Source organism: Amia ocellicauda, chromosome 11 (assembly GCF_036373705.1).
Source record: "Amia ocellicauda isolate fAmiCal2 chromosome 11, fAmiCal2.hap1, whole genome shotgun sequence".
In the NCBI taxonomy this organism is placed as follows: Eukaryota; Metazoa; Chordata; class Actinopteri; order Amiiformes; family Amiidae; genus Amia; species Amia ocellicauda.
Genome location: NC_089860.1, coordinates 15,339,994 through 15,366,212, shown reverse-complemented (window position 1 = coordinate 15,366,212; position 26,219 = coordinate 15,339,994). Strand labels below are relative to the sequence as shown.

The 26,219-nt window shown below is 36.8% G+C and overlaps 1 long non-coding RNA gene across 1 annotated transcript in view; it reads left to right on the top strand.

The window, feature by feature from the left end:
* The window catches only part of LOC136762776 (uncharacterized), a 203,251-nt gene that overhangs the window by 132,657 nt on the left and 44,375 nt on the right, over nt 1–26,219 (top strand). The window contains exon 3 of the long non-coding RNA XR_010820893.1: nt 48–116. This is a non-coding gene — a long non-coding RNA (uncharacterized LOC136762776). The remainder of the gene's footprint in view (nt 1–47; nt 117–26,219) is intronic.

Below are 26,219 nucleotides of genomic sequence, written 5' to 3'. Positions count from 1 at the left end.
TTCTTTTGATCTAACAGAACTTTCCTTTACCCCTTTATCATCCACAGGTTGGAAACGTGGAGACTGGAGTCAGCCTGTTTGCAGATGCTGATATTGAGACGCTGGGGCTCGACCAGGTATGTCATTTTGTGGTCTTTGCTACAGGATTTTGAGTTTGAGAACTTGTGAAAGTTTAGGATGATTTACTGAATCAATTATACCTTTTAAATAAGACATGGGTTAAATGTGATATGAAGCAAAAACAGTATTCCCTGAACCCTGACTGGTCCGTAATTCCTTTCACGTCTTAAGTAAGAAAGATAAATCACGAAGATCCCACATTTGTTCAGTGTATGCATTTGTATTTATAGTAAAACTCTCATAGACATTAGATTCAATGCGCACATTTTATGTCCAACCATACTGTTATGCAGGTTATTTACTTCTAGAGTTTTCATTATTGTGGTCTGTTCAACTGTTTGGGATTTTTTTTTCATTTGCCAAATGATGTGGATTACTGGAACTATGTGGAAATGCGATCCAAGGAAGTGTTTATTATCATCTCGTCGATGTGCTCTTTCATTCTTTATCAGCACCATGACATGAGTGCATTAAAAATTTAAAATGAACACAAAAACAAGTTTATCTTTGAATCCCTCAGCTTTAGTATGGATGATAATAGGCTTAATATGATTAGTCTGTGACAGACACTGGCTTACCAGCAGCTAAAATTAAAGGCCTTGTCATGGATCTCTATCTTCCAAGTCAAGTGGTTGGTGGTGATTGGCACAGCGTTAATTTATTATTCTTTCCTTTTTAGAGAAGTGAAAACATTAGAAACCGTCTCAGGAAACATGCTTAATATGATATTAAGTGCAGACCACATTAGTAAACTGCGTATGAGACAAAATGAAAGCTTAATGTTGAATTTGTTTTACTCCATAGAGGATAATCCGAAGAGGAAAAAATATTGAATTCTCAACAGATTGTGTCACATTTACAGGGACGTTGTGTATTGTATTATGCTAATACGCAAACAAGATGCTTTATAGTACATTTACAGTTTTAACTTGTTTGTTTGTTGTTTGGCAGATGCCCTTATCCAGTGCGACTTACAGGTTACACAAGCATTACAAAAATTACAGTAATACAATTCAATACAAAATTCAATTTAAGCATTAATACAAAGTACAATTTAAGATTAATAAAAGTGCAGTTAATATAAAATACAAAGCATACATCCTAGTTCAGAGAGGTAACAAGTACAGACATGATGCAGTGATGTCTTAGTTATGTGGTGAAAGGGAGGCAGCATAGGAGAAATCACAGTAAACAACAGGAGATCTTGCAATGTATAAGTACGCAGGAACAGCTCAGGAGAATAAGCTGCTATATTACAAGTACAGTCTGAACAGATGTGTCTTGAGTAATCACTGGAAGGTGGGCAGGGCCATTGGCTGTCCTGAACTGAGTGGATATTTGCTGTCCAGAGCAGTCGATGTCCCTCTTTAACAGTGGCGCTGCCAAGGGGTGGCCAGGGGGGGCCGCAGCCACCCTGATACAATCGCCCTTAAAAAGGGCACCAAATCCGTGTACTTCTCTTTAATCTCAAGTCTTCACTGTTGTGTTGTTTGCCAAGTGTTTGGTATCCCATGAAAGCTGAGACTCTCATCTTTCTAATGATGTGAAGCATTCTCTGATGTGAAAAACATGTTTTTTTATACCCCCCAGCATTTACACCCCCCTCTGCATTCTGAAATGGGGGTGAGGGGATAATTAGTCTGAGTAGGAATACAAAATCTCAGAAAATATTGACAATTATGACATATTCTGACAGACAGTGTACTGATCAAAACAAGAGCATCCACGTTTTGGTAGAAGCAACACAAACTCGTAGAGGACTCAAAATGTCAAAATGGAAAACTGTTTACAGTGTACTAATACACAACAATTTTACATAATTGGATTTGAACTTCACTGTGCTTGATAGAACATCAAATAATAATATTTGCAAAGAAATCCGATCGAAACTGAGTGATCTGTGACCGTCTGAATGAGACTACCCCATCCTGGGCTGAATGACGGTGGGCGACACGGAATCGGATGTGTTTGAGAATTAGACGCGCTGGTAGAAAAGAGAATAAGCTTTCAAATGATGTGTGCATTGTAGGAATACAGTGTAACTTCTATGCACAGGAGCTGCATGTAACACTGCCAAATAATGCTTAAGAGGCTGTAGTAACACAATATATAACTCTGAAATGTACATTATTTTTCAGTTTTTGGTAACCTAACCTTTTTTTTTTTTAACCTCTGGCAATTTACTGCATACCTTTGTATCATTTCAGGTTATTCACTGGACTTGAACTGCTTACATTTCAATTAAAACTGGAAAAATGGGGGTGTTCTAAATTTTTTGACTGGTTGTTTGTGTGTGTGCGTGTGTGCATGTGTATATAATATAACATACAGATCCATTTCAACTTGATTGATTTTGTGAATAGATTTTTGGATTGTGCTACATTTCACAGAGGGTTTCTTGAATGAGCTTATATTAAAAGCCCTTATTTTCATAAGGCATTGAGTGTTGTAAACCTCAGCTGCATGCGTATTACACCAGTGATTAAAGCACAACATTAATGCCACCTAGTTTTCTAGATTTCTGCTATTCTTAAACCGCCTTTTATAATGCAAGCTTCTTCTCAAACTCATTTAAGAGGTTTTCCAAAACTCGATTTACTCTGACTTTACTTTCAAGATCACTCATAATGGCTCTGAAGTGTCTAAAAGCCTTATAAAACCCTCATGTTCTGATATCGACCTGAAATGATTCCTCTTATTCTACCTGCAGCATGATGTACATTTTTCTTCAGTAACATTTTGTTTGTTGCTTTTTCAATGGCAATTTACAATTACTTTTAACAAGATATTTTTTGTTGCATCCTGAAACAATTCATAACATTCATTTGTGAGATAAATCATATGAAGCTTAGAAACCTTTAAAGCTTTAATGCCATTTATGTTTGTTAATTTCTTATCTGCTATTTTTTTACACAAAGTTAACATATAATATATAATATACATAAACGTGTTTGCTACTGACTGATTAGATGGCTTAGTATTTGTATACAAATATTTTGGCTGAGATATTTAAATGCTGCCTTGAACCCCCCCCCCATCAAAAATACCTAAAGCCTCACAGCATGCAATTTGCCTTAACTTCACTGTTTTGATTTGGCAGCACATAACATACAAAGTAATTAAAGTGTAAAGTAACCTCATTATATCTGAACAATTTTTTTTGGTCACGCTAACAATCTAGTAACACGCTACAGAAGGTACTCCAAAAGGCAAGATTAAGACATCTGTTTCTTTACATCTCTGGCAGATGTATCATGGGCTTGTAGTGGTCAATGTCTTTGCCTGCCATGCATGATGGACCATTCCAGTCTTGTGTACCGATGATGAATTAGGCAGAGAGCTCACAGGGAAATTTTGTCCTGTGTTTCTATTCTATTTTCTTTATGGAGAAAAAGTTAAAATTAAAAAAATGCTAATCTCTATTGGTTTCTGTAATTCATAATATAAAACGAAAATAAATATTCATGTCATAGTTGACTCAGAGATCTCATTGTTTATCTTCAGTTTCCATATAGATTCTGAACTAGATTTGCTCTTGGCAAGACTCAAGCAGTGGTTACAGCCTTAATTTATACCAGTGAAAAATTGCTGATGGTTAGGTGAAGAACTGCAACATTGGAAAACTAAAATCCCAGTAATTAACTCCTTCATTCATGCTAGGTTGGTAGGGGAAAAGGAGATAGATTAAAGGATTTTATTTTAATGATTTGATTCACTGATCCCTTAAATTTTCCCTCAAGTAAGATGCACAAATTAAATTTTGTCTTAATTTATTGTCATTTTAGCTATAATTTTAAGGCTGAGGGATTACTCAACAACACAGCAATTTAAACATTCAGATTTTGATTTATAATTGTTTCAGGCTCAAACAAAGTACCAACAACACAGCATGAATAACAAATTGGTTTACATTTTCTGCTTTATAAATTTCTACTTAACCAAGGTTATAGGTCTTTATGCATTTAACCACAGTGGCAAATGCAAAATCTATTATTTAAGGGATCCTTTTTGCAATGCACCCGATGCCCCCTGAGGAAAAAACAACAACTTTGCATTCTACCTTTGCACCCTTGTTGTGTGTCTGCTCATATGAGGAGCTACTCTTGAATAAGAGATCATGTACTTTTTCACACCTTCTGCTTAGTGATGTCTGCTACTGAATTCTACACTAATCCATTTTATTATATTATATAAGAGGTTAAGATGAACCAAGATCAACATAAATACGTTTTTTTTTTTTTTAAACCCGGCCTCGGATGAGTTTTACAAGATAAATCTGTGTGTTTTTACTCTGTTGTCTTCGGTAGGCGGATGCACATTGCTTCCCTTCAGTACACTCAGATTACACATTTGCGGTCACTCCATGTTTCCTAATCCCCGTGGACTGGTGTGAATTTACAGGCAGAGCAGCTAGTGAGGAGATATTTCCTGACACTTTGTAAATTATAGCTTTTGGATGAGCAGGAGAAACGGCCTTACTGTCATTTTGACCCTTCAGTTAGCTTTAGTGAAGTCGCAACCAAGGTTTAGTTTGACATTGTCAAAAGTCTATAGAACCTTTACACTTCACATGACTTATAGGTTTAGGTTGAATACATTATCTGAAATAGGGATTGTGGCTTTAACATTTAAAGTGTGTAATCTGAACTATTTGGCACAAAAACAAAATAATACCTGAACATTTAATAATGAAGAAATGGTTTACTCTTCAATGAGGATGCTGTAGGTATGACATGCAGTTAAGCTTCTGTGTTTGGACAAGTCTGGGCTTATGCCAATGAATAACAAAGGGCACTTAATTCACACTAAAGAGGTCTGTCATCTTTAAAGGATTCACAACAATTGCCTTAATGAAGCTTCTTTGATCTAGGGTCAGATGGTATTCGTTAGCGATATATTAAGTGACACACCATTGGAACTGGAAAAATGTGAAACCCAATTCCAATTGATTTTAAATCCTTGTCTTTCCAATGCAGTGCATTCTTGTTTAAGATGCACAACTTCATAAGACATCAAATTGACTGATGTATTGTCATACAACAACTTTTTATTGTTGTTTTTTTTCCTTTTGTCACATTTTTCTATCCACATCTGGAACTCTGTGTCCCTTCATTAACATTATTCAGCAATATGGAAATCAAGCATTTCAAGAGCTTAAAATTAACTTACTCTAAAATATTAATTTATGCCCCATGTTTGAAAGAGGACTCTGAAAAAATAATTAATAAAAATTGATTGCAATCACACACTGTAACACGAGCCATTATATTTTTTGACAGTTTACCAAACTTTCTTTATTAAAAAAGACTTTCAACTCAAAGTGGGTCAGGTGCCTTGAGCTTTTTTATTTCCTGTGACAGACTAGCACTTGCTTTTAATTGCCTGTACCTTTGCAGGTCACAGGCTAAACTTGAAGTCCCTCAGATGAAATGTATAAATCCAGTTATTAGGAAATGCTCTTAAGAGAATAGAGCTTCCTCCTCTGATCCAATCCAATAGGGACACTTACCCACATACTATAGAAAGAAATAAAGCTGTGGATTGACATACTTCTCTGTTAAAAGCAAAATGAACGAGCATTTTTTTCATCCTTTAATGAAGCTATGAACTACTTAATCAAGAACAGATAGGTTAAAACTCAGTTCCTACATCTTGCTACATGGATCAGTTGTGCCTGCTTGAGTTATGTGTAAGACAAAATTAATTGTCAAGGTTTTCAAGCAATTCAGTCAGACATGTCTTGAAATATAACTGAAATAGTTTTATTGATACACTTTTTTTTTTACACTATATATTTATATTGCACATTTTAATTTGACAGATTTAATGTCTAGAGGTGGATAATTGTTAGTGGATAATTGATTTAATGTTCAAATAGACAGTCTTCAATTTGTTTAACCCTGCTCTGGTACCATGAAAAAAGTTACATTGACCGTACCATTGGGGTGGGGTCACAGAGACCCCATGGTACCCTAGCAGGGTTAATGTTCTTTCATTTCAATAAAAATGGTAGACATGAAGTCTACTTATCCCCCTTATTTTTGGTAATTCATTTTCAATGATTAGTAAATGGAAACTTTTTCTCTTTGATTCCATTGTGTACTCTGAAGCGTGTCATAGTTATTAAGTGTGTATACAGTGCATCTGTGTATTCACAGCGCTTCACTTTTTCCACGTTTTGTTATGTTACAGCCTTATTCCAAAATGGATTAAATTAATTATTTTCCTCAAAATTCTACAAACAATACCCCATAATGACAACGTGAAAGAAGTTTGTTTGAAATCTTTGCAAATTTATTAAAAATAAAAAACAAAAAAAGCACATGTACATAAGTATTCACAGCCTTTGCTCAATACTTTGTTGAAGCACCTTTGGCACCAATTACAGCCTCAAGTCTTTTTGAGTATGATGCTGCAAGCTTGGCACACCTATTTTTGGGCAGTTTCTCCCTTTCTTCTTTGCAGGACCTCTCAAGCTCCATCAGGTTGGATGGGGAGCGTCGGTGCACAGCCATTTTCAGATCTCTCCAGAGATGTTCAATTGGGTTCAAGTCTGGGCTCTGGCTGGGCCACTCAAGGACATTCACAGAGTTGTCCTGTAGCCACTCCTTTGTTATCTTGGCTGTGTGCTTAGGGTCGTTGTCCTGCTGGAAGATGAACCTTCGCCCCAGTCTGAGGTCTAGAGCGCTCTGGAGCAGGTTTTCATCAAGGATGTCTCTGTACCTTGCTGCATTCATCTTTCCCTCGATCCTGACTCCCAGTCTCCCAGTTCTTGACACTGAAAAACATCCCCACAGCATGATGCTGCCACCACCATGCTTCACTGTAGGGATGGTATTGGTCAGGTGATGAGCGGTGCCTGGTTTCCTCCAGACATGATGCTTGCCATTCAGGCCAGAGAGTTCAATCTTTGTTTCATAAGACCAGAGAATCCTTCAGGTGCCTTTGGCAAACTCCAGGCAGGCTGTCATGTGCCTTTTACTGAGGAGTGGCTCCAGTCTGGCCACTCTACCATACAGGCCTGATTGGTGGAGTGCTGCAGAGATGGTTGTTCTTCTGGAAGGTTCTCCTCTCTCCACAGAGACACGCTGGAGCTCTGTCAGAGTGACCATTGGGTTCTTGGTCACCTCCCTGACTTCTCCCCAGATTGCTCACTTTGGCCGGGCGGCCAGCTCTAGGAAGAGTCCTGGTGGTTCCAAACTTCTTCCATTTACGGATGATGGAGGCCACTGTGCTCATTGGGACCTTCAATGCTGCAGACATTTTTCTGTACCCATCCCCAGACCTGTGCCTCGATGCAATCCTGTCTCGGAGGTCTACAGACAATTCCTTGGACTTCATGGCTTGGTTTGTGCTCTGACATGCACTGTTTACTGTGGGACCTTATTTAGACAGGTGTGTGCCTTTCCAAATCATGTCCAATCAACTGAATTTACCACAGGTGGACTCCAATCAAGTTGTAGAAACATCTCAAGGATGATCAGTGGAAACAGGATGCACCTGAGCTTAATTTTGAGTGTCATGGCAAAGGCTGTGAATACTTATGTACATGTGCGTTTTTTTGTTTTTTATTTTTAATACATTTGCAAAGATTTCAAACAAACTTCTTTCACGTTGTCATTATGGGGTATTGTTTGTAGAATTTTGAGGAAAATAATGAATTTTATCAATTTTGGAATAACATAACAAAATGTGGAAAAAGTGAAGCGCTGTGAATACTTTCCGGATGCACTGTATATATCTAGTCTGTTGTGATGGCTCTCATTGGTTTCACTTCTTTAACCATACTGTGAATTTTCAATACTCATTCTGGCTTTATTCTCACTCCAAAATATATTTTGTGTTAATCTGATTCTGTTTTGTGGGTGCAGGTGTCAAAAAGTCTTGTACATCATGCATTCATGCTGACAGTTTTTGCCATACAAATAGTAAAAATAGACAGCAATGACACACTCATAATCAGAAGATCTCCATAAGAAATAACACATGCACGCAGTTATGTATAGAGTATATTGACTTGAGTCTCAAAAAGCATTTATATTATCCTTGGGATATGCTTGTGATTATATGCACACATGCATACTGTATATATGTGTGTGTGTCCCCAAGAGGTTTCCATTTGTTTCAGTTATGTTGTCCCATATATCTGGGATTTGCTTAATTCTGAGACACTATGTGAAAACTCTTTCAAGAATCTTCTCCATTTCTACTCCAGCTGCTTTTAGTATCTCCACTGTGATTCCATCATCTCCGGGTTGTTTTCCATTGTTCATCTTGTTCATGACATTAGCCTAATTCTTCTGGATTCACATCTGGTATCTCTCTGGTGTTTATTGAGTCCTCAACTCATCACTACTATATAGGTTTCTCTAAATTTTTTCCACTCTTCTGATATTTGCATTTATTTATTTTTATTGTGGTGCAATCATCAATTTCCAGGGAATTTATTAGATTATTTCCTCTTAGGACATGTCGTTTTTTGCACTTTTTTTCCCCTTATTCTCTTATACATGTAAGGTGTCACATTGTTTTCAGTTGGCCTTACTGTTTAAGCATTTTTCCTTGAACTTAATTGAAAAAATACCTGCAGCTATGCTGTTTGAACCTCTGATTGAAACATCAGTTTGTGCCACACCCCAATAAATCAATGTGTGATATTGCTATAATCATGTTTGGAAATCATGCCTTGACCACACTCAGTAAATTTCCTTGTGTAAATTGAGGCTAATGGGGGAAAGGTCTATGTAATTCCTCTCTCCATTAGGCACTCCGCCTGCCCTAATTGCCTAGCCGAGCCTGAACAATTTTGTTAGACATTGCTTGGGTAATTATTGCTGCTTTGGCTAAAAATAACAGCACCCCTGAATTCAATTCAGTGTTTTATTTCTTCATTTTTTTTTTTTTTTTTTCTACTGTTTCTGCTTCTTCTTGACAGTGGGTTTGGATTAAAAAAGCTGCAATTACAATAAATTATGCACACCAAATTTGAACATTTTAAGGACTACCTTGAATAGCAGATTTGCTACAGAAATAATAAATACTCGTATTTCTGCATTTGTATATCTGATGAATCCAGGTGCAAATCTAAAATTAAAATAATAATAATAATAATAATTTGATTCAATTAAAGACCTTCACGTGTATAGATACACGCATCAAAAAATAATTATAATATTAGGCCAACTGAGTGTAAGGAAACCCAATTAGCTGCAGCATGAATATGGCTATGATGAGTCAAACACCCAATCAAGGATTTGCAACTGCCCTTCAGATTCCAGTCAATAATTCCTTCAACTGCAAGACTGTTTTGAACTTTCTGGATTGGGTAGGAAAACAGTGCAGTTAATTAAAGACTGTGATCATACGTTTTTGAATCTTTTGTATTTTGGTGATGAAGTGATATGTTTTACAAATCATAGTACAGTAATGGAAAACAATATACCATATTAGTCCTTATTGAAGTAAATCAACTTACAGCATACAGTGCAAGATTCTGTTACAGGGTAGTAAAAGCACAAATGTGGAACTGGTCACATCAGGCATACATCCAATAGTAGAGATGCAGTTTGAAGTAAAGCAATTTAAACTGAAAATATCAAGTACAGATATAATAAAGGATCAACACTAGGGAGTTGGGGAGCAGATAACTGCAGACATTGAGTGAGTGCATTGAGGGTTAAGTATCATATTGTCAGGCTGTGAGATATTGCAGGTGCAGTCAGAACAGGCGTGTCTTGAGCGGGCTCTGGCCGGTGCTCAGGGAATGGGCATGGGCAATACCCCCCCCCCCCTTAATTGCTTGGTTCCACCGCTCTGGGGCGATGAGTAGAGGAAGTGTGGTCTCCAAAGTCATCTTATCTAAAGCATGAAGAGAGGGGGTGTCTGGAGGTGGTCTGGTCAAGATTGCGGTATGGCAGAACCAGTCTTAAACTGAGAGTGAGCTCTGGTTGGCCGCCAGTGAAGAGACCGGTGTAGTGGGTTAACCTGGTCAGATCAGGGCAGTAAGAAAATAAACCCTGGTCATTGCAAACAAAATCATAAACATGGAACCATAAGAACATCAGAAGAGCAAAGGCCAGCCAGGAGGGAGTTGCGCTAGTCTAGTTGGGACAGTGGGTGAGGAGTAATTGAATAGGAACAGTCAGGTTGCTAACGAACTGACGAGTGTGTAAGAGTGCAGATATCCTGTGAGTGGGAGAGGGAGGGTCTAGTGACACCAAAACGCTTAGCTGAGGAGAAGGTAGAGAGTATGGTGGACTCTATAGGAATGGAGATAGAGATTGGAGGGGGAGTAGGAGGTGAAACAAAGGTCAGATTTAGTAGGTTTATGCCATCTGTTGTGGTTTTGTACAATTGGCCATTTTATTCAGCTCCATAGCCCTGAATGATTTTAAAGATGCTGTATTATTCATTGAGGGAACGAGTAGCATTGGTTTCTATATTCTGAATGATGAAATATAAAATGCATGCAACGGTTATTTAGACAGCTTATCATTTTATACCTATGAAACGTGATATGCATAGTAGTATGCTGTGGATTTCCTCACATTGCCATATACATGCACAGATAATGGTTGGGTTGCAGAATGAGGAGCATAAATACATTTGAAATAAATGGAATTGTCTTTGTCCATGGCTGCAGTGAGATAGTGCTGGAATGAACCTCTTACAGAATGAATTATACACCTAGGGAAAATGTTATAAAAAATTCCTTTCATTAAAATTATACCTCTTGTCATAGGACTGTGAAAACAAATATGTGAAAAGTAGTGGATTATATGTTTATGATAGTGCTATAGGTGACTTAAAATCGCACACACACTCTTGGTTTACTTGTCACAGAAAGGAAAGCATCAGTAACAAAATGAGAAATGTGTATTTCTGTGCTGTTACAGCACGTCTTTATTTATATTGATATGCATTACCAATTACATTTGGATGGGAAACACATACGTTAAAGGAAAAATAATAGCTGTTCAATTGCACTTTCGCTGATGACAACGACAAGCAAGGGAAATTCATTAACAGTCTGTGTGTACATTCAAAATAATTGTGATGTGTCTGCCTGGCATTTGAAAATAAATTGAATTACAAACATTACAGCAGCATATGGCGACACTAGAGAAAAGGGTGTTGGCATTTACCACATCTCAACCTGTCTTGCAAAATCATAGGCTCGTGTTGTTAAACTGATATGCAGAAAATGTTGTGGGTGTTTCAGAGCTTCATTCTTCAATCATAACATAACAGCAAGCGTAGCAAAGTTTCTGATGAATATGGAAAACGGCAGCGTCTATTTGTAGATGTTTGTAAAAATAAATTGATGTCAATAAGTAACGTAAATGATTTTTGAAATATGTGCACATGTGACATAAGTAGTTGGCATGGTATTTAAAAGAAAAAAAGGTTTTATTCAAATACTGTATTGTGGGTGAATTTGTTTTGAATCAAAAACCAACAATAACACAATCAATTACAGCAGCATTCTTCAAACTAGAGAATAAGTAGATGGTATACATATATGCAGGCACTAAAAGAAAGAGCCAAGTACATTTCCTTTTTACAGGCATGGAGAGAAGAAAATTCACCTTGTAGTCTTCTTTTTTCTGCCAAGTATATTTACAGAACTCAAGGATGTAGAAAAATACTGCTGCAGTGCATATGCTACTTTCGTTTAATATATATAGCTGGAATCTGGGCGATTGGGATTCCTTTTCAGTATCATTCTAAAATAGTTGAGTTCCATTGTTATGCCCATTGATCTTCAAAGGATGATGAAATAAGCCGATAATAGAAAGTGACGGAGAACATGCTGCCCTGTCCCCTTCCCTATTGCCGCCGTCTGCTGGGGTGACAAGCAGCCGGAGGAACAGAAAAGAGTGACTGCGTCCTTCAAGTAGCGCGTCGCCCTTAATTAACACTGTGGCTCCTACTTAAAAATAAGGAGAGCCATCGGACCTGAGAAAACGTGACAGGCCTGCTGGGGACATGTTTATGTTAGTTCTTCAACATTAAATTAAACTCTGCTTCTTACTTGAATACATATTGTGTGATTTTGTATCATATAACGGCATATTTTAAGATTTGAAACACTTTCTATACTTGGTATTCAGTAGGAAATTGATCTTGATACAATTCACACACACACAAATGTATAGAGAGAGGAGTTGTTTTGAAAAGCAAGACAAACTTTTTTTAAAGTTTTTAGTTTTGTAATACATACAGGATCACATGTAGAAGATAAATATTCTGTATACTTAGTTATTGCAATCCATGTGTGTAATTAATAAATGATAAGGGTAGAGGAGAGCAAACAGTTATCAATTATTTATGTATCTGTGTGTTTGTTTTACTTTCCATTTTTTTTTATATATATTAGTATTAGTATTAGTAAACAGCATAGCACAGTAGACAGACAGGTAAATGTTGGCTATAAACCCCATAAAAGCTGTGAGAATTACAGGTGCAATTGGCCACACAACAAGATATTACAAATGTCTCTGTGTTTAAGATGGACAGCAGTAATACTCAAGGTAATGAACATTGCCATCATTCATTTTATTACAGCTTACAAAACTGTTAATGGTACTGTGCAGTTTTCAACTGACTATTACTGTTTAAATCACTGAGGACACAGTTATTTTGGGTAGTATTTCTGCAAGAGTAATATAATTATTTGATTTCTTAGCAGACACCCTTATCCAGGTGACTTAGAATTTTTGTAAGATATAATATTATGTTTTACATTCACCCATTCATACAGCTGGGCATATACTGGAGCAATCTAGGTAAAGAACCTTGCTCAAGGGTAAAACAGCAGTGCCCCCACCTAGGATTGAACCCACAATCCTCCACTCCAGAGTCCAGAGCCCAGAGCCCTGACCACTACTGCACAATACTGCCCATCACCATCACAGCCAACACTAAAAGGTGAATTGTGAATGCAATGTTTCTGTCTAGTCTTTTACTAATGAAATGGGTGGAGAAGAGTCTGGGAAGACTGGGAGATATAAAATGTATACAGATTTAAGGAAATTGACTTGGTACCGACAAACAGATAGACCTTAGGTGGTCTCTGAAAAGTGAAATTTGAATGTATGCTATTAAGACTTACCTATGATTAGTGTGACAGGCCTGTTATTAAAGAAATACAGTTTTTCCAGATACAATACTCATATAAAACGTTTGATTTCATGTAATTCCTTTGATGTACACCTAATAATTATGCAGTTATGGAACCAATGATTAAAAAATCCTTTTTAACTAAAAATTAATGAGATTTGTCCTCTCTCTTTTCCAGTAAGTGATGTTTGAATACTACTGCTAGCATGTTAACTTAAGATAACACACACTTTTCAGACATTGTATAGGGGTTCAATGGTCTGTAACAATGGTTGTTAATGTAATATTATGTCATGATACTGCAAAGCTGACCCCCCCCCCCCCACACACACACACACACACACACATATCCCAATAGGTTTAGTCATTGAACTAGCACATCTATAATTGAATACTCTTTGTATTATTGTGGCTTTAAACTCTCTTGCACTCTATCTACATATTGAAAATAATAATAGTGTGGTAAATCAGATGTTACTCTTCACATTCACATTTGATGCACTTTCAGGAAGGGTTTGGAATATGTTAAAGAATAAAACTAAATAAAAATGTTTACACTGTGTAGAGTGTCCCAAGAGTAATAAAGGGTCTGCAAATTATATGGAAAGTGGCAATTGTTGCTTCAGTCTGCCTTGATGGTGGAATTAAGCAGGGAAAACTAGTTATAGCTATTTGGTGTTTCATGATATAGCACAGATGTCTATTATTGTTTGTAGGAGTTACACTGAAGACTTTAATCCCACTTCCAAGACACCATTGAACCAATATAAACTCGTATTCCTCACCCTGCTCTAGAAGCGATTTTTCAAAACTTCAAGGTGGTTCAGAATTTTTTGAAAGAAAATGAAAAAGCTATAAACGATGAAAAATGATGGGCCCCATGAGAAAGTCATAGAGGTTGGCAATTCTGTGTTTATGCACCGTGACAACGTAATTACATGCCTTCTGTACATAATTGTTTCATCAAGGAATGCTGTATATTAATCAGGGTTTTCAGCCAATTTACAATGGCTACGACAGATTATAAATATGATGTGCTGAACACTATCCATAAATACTGTGCAAAATCCTCAAAGCCATAAGCACAAAATCTTAAAATCCCTGACACATTTATGCAAATGTTATGTGAGGGAATATAAGAATAGGTAATTACTTGGATATTCCATATTCATTGCAATATTAATTCAAGTTTATGCCAAAATATTATAGCATTAATCCAACTGCAAAGACCTACCTGTCAAACTATTCTTATTCAAGATTATAAAAATTAAATAGTGTGCCACAATGATTAAGAAGCTTCCAATGAGTTTACGGGCCAGGGTTATAACCTGTTTGTCAGTAAGTGGCTGGGTCAGTAAAGCTGGTAAATTGGTCCTGTCCTATTCCCCCAGCCCCAAAAAATGGGCAATGAACACCAGACAACAAATAAGGAAAGAAACCAGAATAACAAAAACAGAGTATATAAGAAATGTATTTGAGTATTTGTGACCAAAAGTATTTACTTCACCTCATAATTGTTTTGTCCCAAACAGTAAATATTGTTAATGTAGAAACTACTTAGATATGACTAAAATGCATACTACACCACTGGTATTTCTGAAATTGGCCTTATGCAATGCATATCAATGCCCCACGTTTAGTTATAGAAATTACATTATTTTTTAAAGAACATAATGTGAAACTTAGAGTACCTAAACATGCTCATATGATACAAAAAGGATGAGCCTACAGTCATATGTGAGGGCAACATTTGCATTAAGTATGGAGTAACTCAATGAGCATTCATACAAAAAGTCATATTATTCAGCTTAAAAATATACCTGCTTAGGTTCAGATTTTATTAGATGAACAGTCATCTCGCCCTATTAAAGATAAGGAGTAATGTCCTCTAGCAGAGAGTACTAATATGCTCTTATACCAGTGGAACCAGATACTAATAATATTTTTCAAGGAGTGCTTTTCTCTGTTGAATCAGGGACTGTGCCAACAGAAAGCAGACACATTTCTGTTAAATTACTTTAGAGCTGAATAAAGGTACACAATGCGATTCCATTTCTAACTTCTCATTAGAAGGAAATCAGACTTACATTAAACCACATCTTAATATTTAAAGATTTTATTGCCACTTTCACCTTGCCTACCTTGTTTGTTTTCAGATGAACTGTCCTTTGAATTGTTTTTTAATTCGAGTAGCACGGTTTCATGCTGATGTGTCAGTCTGCAGCGGCACAGTCTCGTGGTGTGAGCTTTTAGGGACACATGGCGTCACAAGCCACATCACTGCTACTATTGTTGCAGCCCAAGGGGAACCACAGATATCCCCACATAAGCACATTTCACTTAGCTCCAGGCATACAAGCTTTTCCTTTCCTAAAAGCTTTAGTGAGTTATGTCTTGTGTATTGGCCTCAACATTTAAATGAATAAGTAAATGGATGTTTTCTAGAATAAAGCCTCAATAAACACAGTGCTCCACAGACATTCTTCCATGAGGAGGTATCGCTCCCGAAACTGTAATTTTAAATTGTCCGTGGACTGCAGGAGTAATATTCTGTGGATATTTAATTATTATTTGTGTTAACCATGGGTATCGGTAGTATTCCACCGGGTGGGTTACTGTAAGATTTCTACCCATAGCATTGCAACGGGATTCTAATTTGTAATATAATATGTATTTTGCAAGCTACAATGAAAAAGCAGATGCTTTAGTCCCTCATAGTTAACAGTTCAACTACCATCTTCACAAAATGGAGATGAAAGAATGATGTCTGCATTGAATTTGAAGCTCCTTTACATATCTTCAGTAAGGACAATGTCAAACAAGTGAGAGTAGGAAAACTAAAACGCAGCGCACAAATCACTGCAGAAAACAAAAAGCCTTAAGGCAAACAATTTCTTCAGTTTCAGAGCTTACCAACCATTTAAAATTCCAACTTCATTAAAAGAAATTTTTCTATTGATAGGTCCACTTCTTTTTGGCCTTTCATTCTGGCAACCTGTGATATTATTCAGTTAACTCTGGCGTTTGAGAAAGTCCAATCAACCCATGGCTCGGAGGGAATGTTGTCATGCCCACAGCCAGCAAGTTGCTCAGGTTGATGTACCAGACGAGGCACTGGGAAAGGCCTTCAAGATCCTTCTCTGTCGAAGCGATTATGCTGAGGAAAGCGACAGAAAGACTGATTGCTCCCAGCAGGTTTCATTGACATGTTACTCAGAGGAATTTCATCGATTGTATATCCTGCGAGGGAGTATTTGTTCATCAATTCATACTAACCTCCACTTCATCATGTTACTCTCTCCTCTGTCAGTGGCCCAGCGAAACGCAGCTTCTGACATATTCTCCTGATGCCAGGATTTTATTTATATTTGTATGTGTGTGTATAGTGTATTTGCCAAGTAGTTAAATTAACATAAACACACAGGCACTAACCTATTTTTATTTATATTCGTTAGCATTTTCTAACTAACCTTACAGACGGCTAATAGAAGTTTTTTTTTTTTTTTCTCAGATTAGGTTTCACATAGAGAAAAAAATAAATGTTATTTAAAATCCAAAAGCATGAATGCAGGCGAATGGGGTTTACGAATGGTAATATGATGCTTGTGTATTTATTAATCATTAAAAGTAGAGTTTCAGAGCACAATAAAGTAAGCAAACACTACACCATCTTCATGCTAATAAGGGAAGTGTCTGTGTCAAACATGACAGTTTTTCAAGAAATACTGTTCAGTTGGCCTTGAAGATTGTAGCTACCGATTTCCAGAAAACATTGTGAAATATTTTACTGCTTTAGCAAGAATAACTTACTTTTTATTTGTAGATGTATTACTGCCTGCTAGAGAAAAATGCACTTTGGAAAATCAACACTTAATCCTCATGTGTTTCTCTATTATTCATAGAGTCAGAATTTGTATGTACAAGTTCATACCTATTTTTATTAGAATAATGAGTGTTGGTGTTACACATATAAAGCACATTACACACACACACACACACACAATGGAATGAGAAGTGAACTAAAACGATGTTATCATAATTCAATTTCAGTGCACATTTTTTCCCCCCCAGTTAATTTATTATTACAAACATGTCTTTATTCCAGTCCAGTACTAGTGATTGAATATAGTGAATGCTAAATATAATTAGTTTTTTTTTTTGTTCTGCCGAGAATATATGTCAGAATGTGTGTAATGTGCTTCTCCCAATCACAGTGTTCACTGTCTCTGTGGAAGATAGTTCTTCATTTCCTAAACACCTAATGACTTCCATCTCTTTCAAACTGTACATAGGGCAGATCCTTCATGTATGTATTGATGATAAGTCTGAGTTTATGACATGAGGCTTTTATCTAACTCTGCTGTTTACTTGTATCTGTTTGTTAGAAAATATAAGACATTGCTCCATGATTGGGAACCTGCTTTACATCAAGGCTATTGATTGAAAAGGGAAAAAGGTTCAGTGAGATAACTCAGATAGTTAAACTTTCATTTACATTTCCTTATTTAATTACTGTTGCAGCGTTATGCCTTTTTTTAATATTGAGATGTTCACCTTGCCAAACACTTAGCTGTACATGTTTAAACAATCATGCAACGATAACTTCATTAACAAACAAGCCAAATAACACATAATTCATTTAAACACATATATTTTAAAATTAAAATTAAAAAAGTGTTTAGATTTAAATTTCCTGAAGTGCTTTTTTGCCTGAGTCACACATCACTAGCTGACTACAATTTGAGTTTGTCTATGGCTTCAGATTTTGTGTAATGAAGAAACCTGAATGTCCCTTCTGTACCACAAACTATAAAGACAGAGTGTTGATTGCTTTTATCTGCAGAGGAAAACAATGAACCATGTTAAAGGTGTTCAGCAAATTGCAAAAAACAAAGCCAACATGACCCATGCATGTAAAAGCCCCTTATTGTGTAATGATGTCAGGTCAAGACATCATTAAAAATCTGATCTGCAACCAGATCATACCTTTGAAGCAGTAATACATTATAGTGAATCAGAGAGCAACTGATGAATGCCACATTTGCATGGTCCATTTTAACTAGCAGTGGATAACTATTTCATTTGTCAAAGGAGTGTCCAATTTTGCTCAACATGTGCTCAGTTGCTCCAAAAGGAAAACAAGCAGTCAAGTCTCCAGTCTTTTTAAAACCAGTAGGCATTTAAGCAAATTCATAGCTGGATAAATGCCTGTGTTCAACTGAGATTACAAGGCTTTAAGAACAACATGAAAGGTGGAATGTTGTGTTATATTCTGGATGAATAAACATTTATAGTCTTTTAGCTTCCAGTTTTTTTTTTTTAACCTAATTTTAATTTCAAATTAAGCATGGGTCAGTTCTATCTGAGAGAGATTTTTTTTCCCTGTAAACAGCCTCCATATGTGAGGCAAGCTATGAGGCACACTGTGTTTATAAGAAACCTGGCAGATGAGATTTGAAACTTGTGTCAAGAACGCTTTCAATTAGTGCAAACAAACACAAGTGAAAAATAAGATTGGGCTCCAGTATGAAGGATTAAAATGTGTTTTGGTGAATTGCAGAGGTCTATAAATACTTTAATGCATATTACGGCTTCTCAAAACACACCAATAAAGTAACCCATGGGTTTTCATTGGTTTTGACTTTTAAAAGATTAGAATCGGAGCTTATAACATAAATGTGACATCTTTACATTCGAAAAGAGGATTCATGTAATATTAGGTAATTTGATATGGAAATACATGTGTGAATGTTGGTTAAAGTATGTTAACAAAAGCAATTATATATTATGGGGTGAGAAATTATATGCAGCATAATTTAAATAAGATTATGTGTATGTATGTGTGTATATACACTCACCTAAAGGATTATTAGGAACACCATACTAATACTGTGTTTGACCCCCTTTCGCCTTCAGAACTGCCTTAATTCTACTTGGCATTGATTCAACAAGGTGCTGAAAGCATTCTTTAGAAATGTTGGCCCATATTGATAGGATAGCATCTTGCAGTTGATGGAGATTTGTGGGATGCACATCCAGGGCACGAAGCTCCCGTTCCACCACATCCCAAAGATGCTCTATTGGGTTGAGATCTGGTGACTGTGGGGGCCAGTTTAGTACAGTGAACTCATTGTCATGTTCAAGAAACCAATTTGAAATGATTCGACCTTTGTGACTTGGTGCATTATCCTGCTGGAAGTAGCCATCAGAGGATGGGTACATGGTGGTCATAAAGGGATGGACATGGTCAGAAACAATGCTCAGGTAGGCCGTGGCATTTAAACGATGCCCAATTGGCACTAAGGGGCCTAAAGTGTGCCAAGAAAACATCCCCCACACCATTACACCACCACCACCAGCCTGCACAGTGGTAACAAGGCATGATGGATCCATGTTCTCATTCTGTTTACGCCAAATTCTGACTCTACCATCTGAATGTCTCAACAGAAATCGAGACTCATCAGACCAGGCAACATTTTTCCAGTCTTCAACTGTCCAATTTTGGTGAGCTTGTGCAAATTGTAGCCTCTTTTTCCTATTTGTAGTGGAGATGAGTGGTACCCGGTGGGGTCTTCTGCTGTTGTAGCCCATCCGCCTCTAGGTTATACGTGTTGTGGCTTCACAAATGCTTTGCTGCATACCTCGGTTGTAATGAGTGGTTATTTCAGTCAAAGTTGCTCTTCTATCAGCTTGAATCAGTCGGCCCATTCTCCTCTGACCTCTAGCATCAACAAGGCATTTTCGCCCACAGGACTGCCGCATACTGGATGTTTTTCCCTTTTCACACCATTCTTTGTAAATCCTAGAAATGGTTGTGGCTGAAAATCCCAGTAACTGAGCAGATTGTGAAATACTCAGACCGGCCCGTCTGGCACCAACAACCATGCCACGCTCAAAATTGCTTAAATCACCTTTCTTTCCCATTCAGACATTCAGTTTGGCGTTCAGGAGATTGTCTTGACCAGGACCACACCCCTAAATGCATTGAAGCAACTGCCATGTGATTGGTTGGTTAGATAATTGCATTAATGAGAAATTGAACAGGTGTTCCTAATAATCCTTTAGGTGAGTGTATATATATATATATATATATATATATATATATATATATATATATATATACACATACTCACATTATCTATATATGTAGCTTTTTTGTAATTGTTTTCCATTTTATAGATGAACAAACAAGTACCACTTCATGTAAGGACATAATGTGAGCATATTGCCTTTTAACTTCTTCACACTTAAAACACCTCGCTAGGTTGATAGTGATATTGCAAGAGGTAATTACACCCATTATTGCAGTAAGTAAAGTTAATCTTTTCAGAAAAAAAAGCAACTTTCTGTTGTAGCACTTAAGCTTATAGTGTTTGTGTAGGTTTGACATATTTTTCCTATTTAGATCCTTGAGTTACATGTTTATTTGAAGAGGCCCCTGACCCCTCACTGCTTTGGAGATGTCAAGCATCTTTGTAGAATGTACGGAAAGAACCAGGGTCATAGAAATCCACCTCAGATGTCATATCTTGATACAGTCATGCTTGTACCTAATTTTACAATTACACAGAGTGATGCAGTGTGCACAGGGGCTTCTACGCTCCGTTTAGTTGCTGAACTCTGATTTGACATCTGAGTCTTTGCAGTGTGGAAATATCTTGGCTGAGGGTTATTCCAGCAATTTTAAATAAAGATCAAGGTTTCAGTTCATGCAGAAGGCGTTAAAGAATATATTGCTTTACTGTTAGTTTCTTCATAAATAGCTTACATAGCCGAGAGGGTTTATCATTAAAGTTTGACCACTTGGTATTTTTCTTCTTCTTAGATCTATGGAATAATGTGAAAGGTCTTTCAGAGACTGGTCAGTTCTGCAGGTTATAAAATACATCAAATGTGCTGGGTTGTCTCTAAAGTCCACAGTTTGGAGGGTAGGGACATCTTGATTGATAGCCATCATTCAGGAGATGGGGCTTCAGCAAGCTCAGCACCAATGTGACACTTTCTCACCCATTCAAAATCTATGATTCTCTTTTGGAAGGTGTCAATATTAAGAGACACCTTCCTCTTAAGAAGGATTTTGTCACTGTTATAATCATTAATGTAAGTAACTTTTTTTGAAAACATTTTCTTCTTTATTACAGCAAATATTTCAAATAATTAGCAAAAACAAACATTTAAATATTAGATCACCAACTTATAATTGGTCTTTCATATTTGTGTTGTAGAATATAAATTCAATTAAAATAATGTAAATTCTAGTGTTATTTTCTCTGATTCCAGAAGAAATGTGTTTAGTTTATGATTTCTGTGTTGTTACTTACTTACCAGCTCAACATTCTAGAACGTCATAATATGTAAATTCTATAAAATACATACAAGAACATTTATTGTGGAAAAAGAAAAGTTGATAGCAGCATAAGCCTTCTTGTCTTCGAACTTAAATATTAAATATTTCTGGCAAAATGGTCCTCTGGGAATCTAGCTTATGTCCTGCTGACCCCAACAAGCCCACCTCCATCAGAATGATCCTGAGGAGAGTAAAGCTTCATCCCTCTGCTGCCTCCCCTTCCTCTGAGGAGTGCCGCATGTCCTGGTCCACGGAGGAGCATCGAGGCCCTGGGGAAGGGGGTTGCAGTTGCCCCCCCAGCACGAGGGAGGAGCCGCTGGTCATCCACGGGCTGAGTTTGGAGGGGCACCAACGGGTCTACCACTCCCTTGTGGACCCCGTGCTGGTGAACTGCGGAGGGCAGGCCAAGGAGCTGGGCCGGCACGTCATGAATAGGCAGAGGGAGGCCCTGCCTGTGAGCAGCTCCACATGCCAACCAGCACAGAAGAAAGCCAAGTGCTTAGTGTCCTCTGGCTTCAGCAGGACAACTGCGACCAATTATTTATTACAATCTTATGCAATTACCTTATGTATCTTATAAAATGTATTCAGTTTTTTCATATTTCTGTCGATTTAGTAGTTTATAGAAATATTTGTACTTATTAATTAAAATATATTTCATCTGTTTCATTACATTTGTCTCAATTTCCTTTATTGCAAAATGTTCAAAGTGTCACTAATCATATCCCTATTTCATGTGTGTTCATTTAAGCTATTCTGTGAATTAAATCTGATTTGGTTTCTTCATATAGTTTCAACTAGGCTCTTTGCAAGACTCCAATTCAAATTATTTTCAAGAAAACAACATAATATTTAATCTACAGGTTTGAGGTACAAACAATCACTCATATTCAGCTCTTTAAGATAAAGTATCAATTGAATTTCACTTCAGTACTTTCAAATGCAAGCCAAGGTAAGAGAAGATTCAAATTGTTTTATTTTCTGTATAAACACACACACACAAACACCGAGAAGGGAATCCATACCACAAATAATGATGATAAAGATCCCCATTCATCTTGAACACATGTGTAGCTTCATATCTATAGCTGAGCAAAGTTGTTACCCCTCAGTAATACCTTGGATATTTAAATATTTGTGTTAACATTTGTTTGGAATGAGCGGGCAGGGTATATACATTTTGAATTAATTACCTAATTTCAAATCTTGTTTTTAAAAAGCAACACTGCTTTGGAATGTCATTCATGAGCACACCAGATAATAATATTATTATTATTATTATTATTATTATTATTATTATTATTATTATTATTTATCTCTACCTGCACCCCTGATGACCCCTCTAACCCCACACCACCCTCTGTCACCCACCCTCCAATACTACCCTTCCCTACCCATCCAAGACCGTCCATGGCCAACCTGGGCTTCTGTATGGGGGGTGCTAACCCTCTCTAATAAATTGGGCCTCTGACTCTGTCGGGATGTGTCTGCTTAGTCCCAGTGACTTAAGTATTATCCCTGCAATGACCCGTGTTCCTTCAAATGGAGCCCTTTCTCTCACCATCCCATTACCCCCCCTCCACCCCAGCATCAAATTGAGTGCAACTACAATCTATTCAAGGAGACAGACGGCCAGACAAACAACCAATAAAATCAACAAACAATTGACAATCAACAGGTGGACAATTAGACAGACAGAAAAACAAACAGACGGACCGGTGCCACATCGACAAACTAAGAAATAAACATAAATGTGTGCGCAAGTTTAACAGACTGTTTGGAGTTGTGTGTGTGTGTGTGTGTGTGTGTGCATGACGCATTAGTTACTATGGTAAATGGAAAAAAATGAGAAATTGTGCCCACGTTTCATTAAATCTATTTTTTTGATTATTGTTGGCGGTTATGTTTTTCTTTTTTGTGTAATATAATCCGTTAGCAGGTTTAACCATTGTGTGATGCTATGTTTGTGTCTGCTTTTACAGTTCGGGAGTATAGTCTTCTTGGCAATAGTTTACGCTATGAGAACTTGGGTTTTGTTCAGGGAGGTTGAGTGTGGTTAGGTCTCCGAGTAGACATGCGGATGGAGAGAGCGGGAGGCTGCAGACCAAAAAAGATGATGTTTTGTTTATCACTTCTTGCCAGAAGTGTTGAGTCGGTGGATGGAGCCAAAAGGCATGACAGTAATTGTCAGGGGTGTTCAGCGTACAGTGTGAACAAGTATCAGACTCTATGAAACCCATTCTAAACATTTTGTGCTGGGTAATGTGCGTTCTGTGAATGACTTGGTATTGTTGTGTGAGGGTATTATTGTGAATATATTCTTACAGATTTGTGTGCAGAAGCTGGTATCAGTGTGGATTGCTAAATCTTTTTCCCAGTCGCCAAATGGAAGCGATATTGATGAGTAATTTTTGCATAAGCGATTATATAATTTTGATAATGGTTTCTTGAAGAGGGTCAATTTATCAATTGTTTCCATAAAGAGGGGGAGGGGGGGGTTGTAAATTGTTATTGATATTAATTTTTTTATATAAGTCATTGAATGCAAGAAGGTTATTCTTTTCAAATATATGATGTAAATTTGTGATATATTTCCTTTTCTAAATGCTGAAGACTATTGGCGTTTTATTAATCAGGAAGTCAGGATTAGACCATATTGGGGTGAATTTGCAGGGTGTCATGGTAGAATGAGTGATTTTGTTAATATTCCACCAAGCTGTCAGAGTTGTTAAAACAGTTGGGCTTATGAAGGGTAAGTCATGATATTTCTTTGCATACAAACTGTTCAATTTCTATCCACGGATTGATCTGTTTAATTGAGTATAGCAATTTTGTAATATATTGTAATTGGTTAGCCAGGTAGTGATGATAAAAATTTGGTGCATCCAGGCCTCCTTGTAGTTTACTTTTATGTAGTGTAGTTAACTTAATCCAAGATTTTTTATTCTTCCAGTAAAATTTTGTTATTAATGAATCTAAATTTTGAAACAAATTGGTTGTAGGTTGCACTGGGACCATAGTAAAGAGATGATTCATTTTGGGTAGAATAGACATTTTAACTGTTGTAATTCTGCCAATAATTGAGAGTAGTAAGTTCATCCATCGATTCAGATCATCTTCTATGATTTTTATAAGTGGAGTGAAATTGAGATGGAATAAGTCTGACAAATTGGTGGAGATATTGATGCCGAGGTATTTGATGTTGCCAGTGGTGAATGGAAGAGCAGGCTTTTGGGCTGCAGCATTCCAGATGTCTCCAAATAAAGGAAGGATTGTAGATTTTGTCCAATTTATAGAGTAATCAGATATGTCAGAGAATGTGTATATGATTTTAATAACTTCTTGTATTGACACAATAGGCAATTTTGTCTTATTGCAGAATCTAGTGATCTAATGATACAATTATTGTTTTTAATTCATTTTTTTTGGTTATATTCATTAAATTAAGGAATGTCTACCTTTGATAAAACCGGTTTGATCGGGGTGGATAAGCAGCAGAGTTACAGATTCAAATCGGTGGCTAGAGCTTTACTAATAATCTTAAAATCTGTATTTATTAAGGACAGGGGGCGATAGCTAGAGCACAGTGTTGGATCTTTTGTCCGGTTTAAGTAGTATTGAGATAAGGGCTGTGTTCATGTGTGGTGGAATCGTTGAGGTTTGTTTAATTTCAAATGCCATTTTGGTAAATAATGGTGAGATTGTTTGCCAGAAATGTTTATAGAATTATTTTGCTACAAGAGGTGTATCCAACTTATCTGCTTGTTCTTTATTGAGCTTTGGGAGTGTTATTTTTAAAAAGGAGTCGATAGCGGCTATACTTGGTATTCTTAGGGATTGATATAAATTACTGTAGAATGTGCGGAATGTGTTATCGATGTCCTGTGGAACGTAAGTAACTTTTACACCTTTGTCATACAATTCATCTAAGTGCCTATTTTATCTAATATTTTGGTCATTTAGCATAGCATTGTTTTAAGAGTTGTTTGTATCTTTTGAACATGTGTTTATGTCCTATCTATTTTAATGAATCAAGCTCCACTGGTCAAATGTCTTACAAGAGTTACTTAATTGGGGAAAACCAAGTACAGCACTACAGTTTGCAAGACCTCGTGTTGAAGTATAAGAGTTTTTCTGGTCAATCCTGTCATATTAGCAACAATTAAAAGGCTGAACCCTCAACCAAAAATGGTAGTATTGTATTTGGATTTCAGGATGTGTAGTTGCATTACTTCCTGGTAAGCAAAACATGGATTTGTCTTCCACTTGGCAACACCGGTAATACTTATGTTCCATAACATATTACCCATTTTTTCATGAAAGCATCTGATGATATTTGATTTTATTTCTCTGTTGTTTTAGCAATGATATTTTCTTCTAGGATTGGGTGCTAATACTTGCCCTTAAGGGTTTTATACAATCTGTTTGTTGGGTCACTTCGATATAGGAGGTCACCTAGGGTAAATGTTTTGCTGTAATGTAAACCCATAGGAAATACAAAAAGATGTGTACATTTTTGTAAACAGATTTATTCATATATTCACGGTAAAATAATAAAAAAGGTTAATAATAGAGACATTTGTATAGGCTTCTCATGCATACAAACAGGCTATATAGGACTAACAACTTT